The 10,517-nt window shown below is 43.8% G+C and overlaps 1 pseudogene; it reads left to right on the top strand.

Annotated features, from left to right (window-relative positions):
- Positions 1-357: 357 nt before the first annotated feature.
- On the top strand, positions 358-775 carry LOC106700965 (large ribosomal subunit protein eL43-like; annotated as a pseudogene).
- Positions 776-10,517: the final 9,742 nt, after the last annotated feature.

The raw sequence follows: 10,517 nt of genomic DNA, 5'->3' as shown, positions 1-10,517 counted from the left end.
TGCTGGGAGGGATTGGGGGCAGGAGGAGAAGGGGATGACAGAGGATGAGATGGCTGGATGGCATCACTGACTCAATGGACATGGGTCTTAGTGAACTCCGGGAGTTGGTGATGGACAGGGAGGCCTGGCATGCTGCGATTCATGGGGTCACAAAGAGTCGGACAGGACTGAGTGACTGAACTGAACTGAACCTTTAAAGTAATTTGGAAATTATAAATTTGGAAAACTCAGCAGTGGCCACAGGACTGGAAAAGGTAAGTTTTCATTCTGATCCCAAAGAAAGGCAATGCCAAAGAATGTTCAAACTACCATACAATTGCACTCATTTCACAAGCTAGCAAAGTAATGCTCAAAATCCTTCAAACGAGGCATCAACAGTACGTGAACCAAGATATTCCAGATGTACAAGCTGGACTTAGAAAAGGCAGAGAAACCAGAGATCAAATTACCAACATCTGCTCTTGGGCTCAGACCTAGGTTGTGTTAAAATGGCGAAATGCACCAAGAAAGTTGGAATCATGGGCAAATACACCACCCGTTATGGTGCCTCCCTCAGGAAAACAGTGAAGAAAACTGAAATCAGCCAGCACGCCAAGAATACCTGCTCCTTCTGTGGCAAAACCAAGAAAGAGATGAGCTGTGGGCATTTGGTACTGTGGTTCCTGCATGAAAACATTGCTGGTGGTGCCTGGACCTTCACACTTCTCCTGTCACAGAAAAGTCTGCCATCAGAAGACTGAAGGAATTGAGGACCAGTAGAAGCACCACCATTTGATAACGTTGGTAGCCTATAGTAAATGAGTTGATTTATGTAACTAAATTACTTTGGCTTGTTAATTAAAAAAAAAAATTCCCCAACATCCACTGGATCACAGAAAAAGCAAAGGAATTCCAGAAAAACTTCTGCTTCATTGACTACACTAAAGCCTTTGACTGTGTAGAGCACAACAAACTGTGGAAAATTCTGAAAGAGATGGGAATACCAGAGCACTTTATCTTCCCCCTGAGAAACCTGTATGCAGGTCAAGAGGCAACAATTAGAACCGGACATGGAAAAACAGACTGGTTCAAAACTGGGAAAGGAGTACATTAAGGACTGTATATTGTCACCCTGCTTATTTAACTTATATATGCAAAGTACATCATGCGAAATGCCGGGCTGGATCAACCACAAGCTGAAATCAAGACTGCCAGGAGAAATATCAATAACTTCAGATATGCAGATTATACTACCTAATGGCAGAAAGTGAAGAGGAACTAAAGAGCTTCTTGATGAGGGTGAAAAAAGAGTGAAAAAGCTGGCTTAAAATTCAACATTCACAAAACTAAGATCATGGCATCTGGTCCCATCACTTCATGGCAAATAGATGGGGGGAAAGTGGAAACAGTGACAGACTTCATATTATTGGGCTTGAAAAGCACTGCAGATGGTGACTGCAGCCATGAAATTAAAAGATGCTTGCTCTTTGGAAGAAAAGCTATGACCAACCTGCTGCTGCTGCTGCTGCTAAGTCGCTTCAGTACTGTCCGACTCTGTGTGACCCCATAGACGGCAGCCCACCAGGCTCCTTTGTCCCTGGGATTCTCCAGGCAAGAACACTGGAGTAGGTTGCCATTTCCTTCTCCAAGGCATGAAAGTGAAAAGTGAAAATGAAGTCGCTAGACAGCATATTAAAAAGCTGAGACATCACTTTGCTGACAAAGGTCCATATAGTCAAAGCTATGGTTTTTCCAGTAGTCATGTACAGATGTGAGAGTTGGACCATAAAGAAGGCTGAGCAATGAAGAATTGATGCTTTTGGACTGTGGTGCTGGAGAAGACTGTTAAGAGTCCCTTGGAAATCAAATCAGTCAACTCTAAAGGAAATAAAACCTGAATATTCATTGGAAGGACTGAAGCTGAAGCTCCAATAATTTGGCCATCCAATGTGAAGACTGGATACACTGGAAAAGACCCTGATGCTGGGAAAGATAGAAGGCAGGAGAAGGAGGCAACAGAGGATGTGATGTTTGAATGGCATCATCCACTCAACGGACACCAGTTTAAGCACACTCCAAGAGATAGTGAAGGACAGGGAAGCCTGGAGTGCTGCAGAGAGTCAGTCAGACAGGACTTAGCGACTGAACAACACTTTTAAAGTGGTCTGCGATTTGTAATCAAAAAGGATCTGGGTTTGAATACAGCTCCTTCACTTGTCGGCTGTGGCAAGCCACGTAATCCCACTGATCCCGTTTCCTCCTCTGTAAATGGAGATGATAAACCTTTCTCCAAAGATGGACCGGTCTGGCCCAGCCCTCGCAGCCTTTGTGTGAGCCTGACTCAGAGGCTGGGAGCACACCGCGAGCCACAGATGACATCGGGCTGGGCGGAGGCGGCTCTTACCAGTTTGTCCGCTTTCCAGACCCAAGGGAGCCATGGCTCACCCGTCTCACCTGCTCTGACCGCACTCCCTAGCCCTCCGGCGGCCGTGGACCGGTCACCGCGCAGGGACAAGATGCTCCCACGTAGCGCACCCGTGGCCGATGCGCCTGCGCGACAAGCAGCCTCGGCGCGCGGTTCCCAGCGTCCTCCGGGGCTGCGGGCGCCTGAGGGGATGCTCTCCGGGGTGCGCCCCGGGATGTGGTTCCATCACTCTGGTTTGTCTGCAGCCTGGGGCTAGAACCCAGCGTAAGGCAAGCCCGCTCCTGTGGAAGGAGACAGAGCCTGTCTTCTCGCCAGCCCGGACTACTGAATAGAACCAGCTCTCCTCTGCCGGGCATAGACTTGTGAATGTTTCCGCGGGAATATTTGAAACCCTTGACAAAGGAAAACATCTGTATCTCTTTTTTGTAGAAACAACATTGGTATAAAATGACCATACCACTTTCATTTAATATGTACATAGAAAAGACTGAAAGTGGAATGGAATCCAGTGTTTCATTAAAAGAGTCAGACACGACTTAGTGGCTGAACAACAACGATTAGTTTTTTGTTCTAGTATTCAAGAAGTCCTTACGTTAATTGCTTTCCTTATATTTCTGAAATACCACAAAATACAAAACAATTCTTACCTATAATTTCACCAAGTAGGGTAACCATTGCTAACTTTTGGTGCACAGACTCACCTACACACACACACATACACACACCATTTTTTTCATGTCTTTTATGTATTTTCTGCAGAAATGATTATACTCTAATGCTGTTTTATCTTCTACATCAATAGCTTACAAAAGCAACAATTTAGAAAACAGAATAAAGCAATGTCATTGCTAGCTGTTAAGAACTGAATGTCTGTCTCCCCAACCAGTCCCACAAATTCATATGTTGAAACTCTAACCCCCAGAGTAGCTATATTTGGAATAAGAAAGTACAGACCTTCCTAAGCTTATGATGGGATTGCATCTAGATAAACCCATAGTACATTGAAAAATACCGTAAGTCAAAAATGCATTTAATACACCTCACCTAGCTTAGCTTAGCCTACCTTAAATGTGCTTAAAACACTTACATTAGCCAGAGTTGGCCCAAATCATCTAGCACAGAGCCTATTTTGTAATAAAGTATTGAAATATTTCATGTAATTTACTGAATACTGTACTGAAAGTGAAAAGCAGAATGGTTGTGTAAGTACAGAATGGTTGTGAGTGTATTGGTTGTTTATCCTTGTGATTGTGACTGTCTGGGAGCTGAAGCTCACTGCCACTGCCCAGCATCACGAGAGACTATGCTAGCTCAGGAAAAAAATAAAAATTCAAATTATAGTTTCTACTGAATGCATATCACTTTCACACCACTGTAAAATTGAAAAATCATAAGTCAGGGAGGGACTCACTGTAATTAAGACTAAATGAGATCATAAGGGTGGGACCCTGATCCCATAGGATTAGTGTCCTTTTAAGAAGAGACAGCAGAGGGCTTAATCTCTCTCTGAAGGCAGGCACTGAGGAAAGCTAATACGAGGATTTAGCAAGAAGTCACTATGTACAGCCAGGAAGAGAGCCTTCACCAGAAAGTGATGCTGCCAGACCATGATCTGGGACTTCTAGCTTTCAGAATTATGAAGAAATAAATGTCTGTTGTTTAAGCCACCCAGTCCATGATATTTTGTTATAACAGCCCAAGCAGACTAACACACTAGCATGTAGTATTTAGAGTATGAAGCTTTGTTCCAAGTGCATTATATATTTTAACCAATGTGGTCCTCGTAACAACCTCCTGAGGTAAATGCTATTATTATTCCCAATTTGCAGAAAAGAAAACTGAGGTTTGGAGAAGTTAAGTAACTTTTCCTGCATCATACAGCTTGCAAGTGATAAATCCAAGCAGTCTGCTCTTCTACCTGCTACTCAACAAAACCGTGGCACAAAATATAATAAAACGTTAATGGTAAAGTCTAGGTAGTGGTACATGGATGCTCACTGTAAAGTCTTTCAACTTTCCTGTATGTTTGAATGTTTTCATAATAAAATATTGCTAAGAATAAATAAGAATTATGCAGGACCTTATCAATAAAGTCACAAAAATTACTGATTTAAATGGAAAGAATAGTGATGTACATCATGTTCATGGATTGGAATAGAACTTTCTAAATATGTCAGCTTCCTCCACTTTAATGCTCCCCAATAAAAATCTCAACTTTTCCTTTTAATAAGTTAAATGATTCTAAAGTTTACCAGGAACGGTAAGTATTCCAGAATGGCCAATAAAATTTTCCAACAATAATGATGTCAGACTTGATCTACCAATATAACTTATATAAATTGTTTTACCAATATAATACAAGGCTTGATAATCAAGATAAGATAAAACCAGCACCAAAATATACTCTTAAATTAATAAAATTAAACTAAAACCCATTTAATATATTATAAAAGTGGAATTCAAATTAGCAAACTGATGATGATTATTCATTAAGTGTTGTGAAGACAACTAGTTAGCCATTTAGGGAATTAAATACCAAAATTGGATGGCTTGTTGTTCAGTCGCTCAGTTGTGTCCGACTCTTTGAAACCCCATGGACAGCAGCAGTCCAGGCTTCCCTGTCCTTCACCATGTCCTGGAGTTTGCTCAAACTCATGTCCATAGAGTCAGTGATGTTATCCAATCATCTCATCTTCTGTCACCCCCTTCTCCTCCTGCCTTCTATCTTTCCCAGCATCAGGGTCTTTTCCAATGAGTTGGCTGTTCACATCAGGTGGCCAAAGTATTGGAGTTTCAGCTTCAGCAAAAGTCCTTCCACTGAATATTCAGGGTTGACTTCCTCTAGGATTCACTAGTTTGATCTCCTTGCAGTCCAAGGGAGTCTCAAGACTCTTCTCCAGCACCACAGTTCAAAAGCATCAATTCTTCAGTGCTCAGCCTTCTTTATGGCCCAACTCTCACATCCTTACATGAAAGCAAAAATGAAAGATGCTCAGCCATGTCAGACTCTTTGCAACCCCATGCACTATACAGTCATGGAATTCTCCAGGTCGGAATACTGGAATGGGTTACCTTTGCCTTCTTCAGGGGAATCTTCCCAACCCAGGGATCAAACCCAGGTCTCCCGCATTGCAAGTGGATTCTTTACCAGCTGAGCCACAAGGGAAGCCCAAGAATACTGGAGTGGGTAGCCTATCCTTTCTCCAGGGGATCCACAAGGGAAGCCCAAGAATACTGGAGTGGGTAGCCTATCCCTTCTCCAGGGGATCTTCCTGACCCAGGAATTGAACCAGGGTCTCCTGCATTGCAGGCGGATTCTTTACCAACTGAGCTATTGGGGAAGCCCATCGGTACATGACTTCTGGAAAAACCATAGCTTTGACTATGTGGACCTTTGTCAGCAAAGTGATGTCTCTGCTTTTTAATACACTGTCTAGGTTTGTCATAGCTATTCTTCGAAGGAGCAAGCATCTTTTAATTTCGTAGCTGCAGTCACCATCCGCATTAATTTTGGTGGTATTATTTGCATATCTGAGGTTATTGATATTTCTCCCAGAAATCTTGATTCCAGCTTGTGATTCATCTAGTCTGGCATTTTGCATGATGTACTCTGCATAGAAGTTAAATAAGCAGGGTGACAATATACAGCCTTGACTACTCCTTTCCCGATTTTGGACTAGTCCGTTTTTCCATATCCTGTTCTAACTGCTGCTTCTTGACCTGCATACAGATTTCTCAGGAGGCAGGTAAGGTGCTCTGGTATTCTCATTTCTTTCAGAATTTTCCAGTTTGTTGTGCTCTACACAGGCAAAGGCTTTAGCATAGTCAGTGAAGCAGAAGTAGGTGTTTTTCTGGAATTCCTTTGGTTTTTCTGTGATCTGAGGAATGTTTGGAATTTGATCTCTGGTTCCTCTGCCTTTCTAACCCAACTTGTACATCTGGAAGTCCTTGGTTCATGTACCACTGAAGCCTAGCCTGAAGGACTTTGAGCATAACCTTACTAGCATGTGAAATGAGTACAACTGTATGATAGTTTGAACATTCTTTGGTATTGCCCTTCTTTAGGATTAGAATGAAAACTAATCTTTTCCATCTGTAAATTTTATTCAAATCACCATTGCTATTCACATTTCTATTACAATGTTTGGCCTTATTCTTTAGAATTACCATTTTCACCACTGATTTCTGATAGGGTCAAAAAGAAATTAACATTATGACAGAGTGAGGCCCAATTTCAATTTATAATTATTTAACTTTCTAAGTATTTTCCATCACAAATAATTGTCAAGTTCCAGCAGAAGAATGATGGAAAAAATGCAGGAGGAATCTATGCTAGCACTCATAAGTATCTATACTATCAGCGCTTCCAAGCACTTACAATGGTAAGGAGCTGATGCTGTTTGTGTCGTATGCATACCTTTTAGACTTTCCAGTGTGCTTCAGCGATGCCAGCTGCCTGTATTTGCATCTCTGCAGCTGGGCAGGGAATTAACACTGATTACCCTCCAACTACCCCCACCACCAGGCTTCCCAGGTGGCTCAGTGGGTAAAGAATCTGCCCGCAATCCAGGAGACACAGGAGGTGTGGATTCAGTCTCCAGGTTGGTAAGATCCCCTGGAGGAGGGTACAGCAACCCACTTCTTGCCTGGAGAAGCCCCATGGACAGAGGAGCCTGGCAGGTTATAGTCCATGGCGTTGAAAAGAGTTGGACACGACTGAGCAGACATGTAAGCACCCCCACCAGCAGCCTTCGACCAATGATTCTCATCAGTTGGTTTGACAGTACCCAGACTGCTCACCACTAGATGGCATGATTCTGAGGTTATTATGCAGTTTCCCAGAGTTTCAGTGAGATTAAACTCCAGTATCCTACAGAGGGGGCTTCCCTGGGAGCTCAGATGGTTAAGAATCCACCTGCAATGCGGGAGACCTGGGTTCGATCCCTCAGTTGGGAAGATCCCCTGGAGGAGGGCATGGCAACCCAGTGTTCCTGCCTGGAGAATCCATCCCCATGGACGGAGGTGCCTGGCAGGCTGCAGTCCGTGGGGTCTCAAAGAGTCAGACACAACTGAGTGACTAAGCACACAACACTCCTACAGAGGTAACTAGCTTAATAATGTACCTTTTACTGGCTACCTTTCTTTCCACCTTCTTCTCCCATTTCCTATTGGTATTTCCCAAATAAACTACTTGGGCCCAATCCTTTGTCAGAGTATGTTTCTGAGAGAACCCAAATCAGACAGTCACTGAAGGCATGAACAATGATCCTACACGTCATACGGTCTTTGTATTTTCTGTTTTTGTTTTGGCCACACTGTGTGGCATGTGGGATCTTAGTTCCCGGACCAGGGGCCTAATCTTCACCTCCTGCAGTGGAAGAGCAGAGTCTCAACACCTGGGCCCCCAGGGCACTTCCATGCGGTCCCTGTAACGTGAGTGCCGTTCCGAGCAGAGTCTCAATACCTGGGCCCCCAGGGCACTTCCATGCGGTCCCTGTAACGTGAGTGCCGTTCCGAGCAGAGTCTCAACACCTGGGCCCCCAGGGCACTTCCATGCGGTCCCTGTAACGTGAGTGCCGTTCCGAGCAGAGTCTCAATACCTGGGCCCCCAGTTTCCAGTGTCCCATAAAGTGACCCTCATCCAAATCCAAAGCAATAAAATCCTATATTCTGTATTTAACATACCAATTCTATTCCTCCTAATACACATGAAAAATAAATACAAGCACATTTACAATTTGTGTACTTTCACATATGGGCGACGGGGGAGGGACAGACAGGGAGTTTGGGGTTAGGAGATGCAAACTATAACATATTGAATGGACAGACAGCATGGTACTACTGTATAACACAGGGAACAATATTCAGTGTTTTGGGATAAACCATAATGGAAAAGAATATCAAAAAGAATGTATAATCTGTATTACTGAGTTAATTTGCTATGGAGAAGAAATCAACACATTTTAAATCAACCACATTAAAAAATTAAAAATAAAAATTGTCTTTCAGCATCACAGTCACCCCAGCATTGAGCTTCTGCTTCCAATGAATTTATTTGGTTTATAAATGAACTTGTCACTCCACTTAAATAATTCAGGATTTTGCTGGAGTTCTTTCTCCTCAAAGGAACAACCTTCACTAACACATGAGAGTAAATAGATGATCCTCTTTCTTCTCTTGTCCTCTCTGGAACAATCTTCCAGGATCTATTGCTTTCGCTAGGAGGGTGGGTACTCAAAGTTAATGCCCTTTCTCCATTCTGGGAGATAGTGGGACAGAATAAAGCCATCTTCTTCCTGCTTTCCTTAAACCCTCACAGGATTCATAAACCAGACTGAACAGTTTTATGATAATTTTTATAGTAGAGTCAGGAAATTCTCAGAATCACAATCGTAATTAACTTGACCTCTCTTAAAAAGAAAGTACTTGGCACTTTGAACTTCACAGGGACTGTAGTCACAACCCTCATCCTACAGGTGTTCTTTTCCTTGAGGCTGTCAGTCCATGACTCTCTTCCCTGGGAGAACTACACCCCTTTCCAAAAGAAGGGTCTCATCCCCTGTTCTTTCTGCCTTCTTAGTCCTTGTCATATGGTCTTAAGTTCTAGTTAAAGGGAGCAGATGGAACACATGTATTTAGCTCCACTCCCTCACAAAAATCCCATCATAGCTGCAGAAAAAAGGACTCAAAACCAAAGGCATAAACCCAAGGATACATTGAATGCTGCTGCTGCTGCTAAGTCGCTTCAGTCGTGTCCGACTCTGTTCGACCCCAGAGACGGCAGCCCATGAGGCTCGCCTGTCCCTGGGATTCTCCAGGCAAGAACATTGGAGTGGGTTGCCATTTCCTTCTCCAATGCATGAAAGTGAAAAGTGAAAGTGAAGTCACTCAGTTGTGTCCGACTCTTAGCGACCCTATGGACTGCAGCCTACCAGGCTCCTCTGTCCATGGGATTTTCCAGGCAAGAGTACTGGAGTGGGGTGCCATTGCCTTCTCCGGATACATTGAATAGAGAAGAGAAAAACAAAATTCTGGCAACTGAAGAACGAATGGATGAGTGCTGACAGCCTTATGAGTCCTGAAAAGGCTGAATCCTTAGTGAGCAGCAGGAAAGCCAAGAAGCAACCTAATTTACATTCCAGAACCTCCAAAAGCAAACAAACTGGTTGCCTAGGGGTCCCTCTGAAAATGGGGAGTTCAGGCAATGCTAGCTGAAGAACACTGGTTGTAAAACTGTTAGAAGCGGATTCTCAGTGTCTCTACACTACTCCAGTCAGGTGACTGTCCTTTGACCATCTCTGCAGGAGACTGGAGGAGTCCTTTAAGGAAAAGATAAAACAGAGGGGTCTCTGAACTGAAGAAGAGCAGGCAGAGTTGAGGGATGGGCACTATGCTGGGAATACAGGGAACAGGGCAAGGATATGTGAACATTTACACACTAAACTTGAGACTCCCAGTCTTCTTTCCAGAATGCTTCTACCCAGGTCTATACTCCCTGGGCAGCAAATTTGAAAAACTTCTCCAGTGACTCCACCCGGCCAAAGAGAAAAAGATATAAAGATACTGACATTGAAGGTTCTCCAAGGATATGCAGGCAGACCATTACTCGGTTCAGTTACGGGCAGCTCTGGTCCCATGTGCTGTGTGTGCTTAATTGCTGAGTTGTGTCCAACTCTTTGAGGCCCCACGGACTGTAGCCTGCCAGGCTCCTCTGTCCATGGAGATTCTCCAGGCAAGAATACTGGAGTGGGTTGCCATGCCTTCCTCCATGAGATCTTCCCAACCCAGGGATCGAACCCAGGGCTCCCACATTGCAGGCAGATTCTTTACCATCTGAGCCACCAGGAAAGCCCATGGCACCTGGGATCTCCTGATCTGGCATTCAATCCACACCAAGGCCAAGTAGGAAGAGTTGCTTGCCGAAGAGAGCTTAGTTTCGAAAACCATAATTGCCTCCTTGGTGATTCTTTTTTATTTCAAATATTTATTTCTGTGGCTGCACCGGGTCTTCGTTATGGCATGCAGTATCTTTAGTTGCAGCATGTGAACTCTTAGTTGCCTGACCAGGGACAGAACCCAGGCCCCTGCTTTGGGAGTGCAGAATCTTAGCCAC

The sequence above is a fragment of the Bos mutus genome, chromosome 3 (genome assembly GCF_027580195.1).
Source record: "Bos mutus isolate GX-2022 chromosome 3, NWIPB_WYAK_1.1, whole genome shotgun sequence".
Lineage (NCBI taxonomy): Eukaryota > Metazoa > Chordata > Mammalia > Artiodactyla > Bovidae > Bos > Bos mutus.
This window is presented reverse-complemented; position numbering and strand designations above follow the sequence as displayed.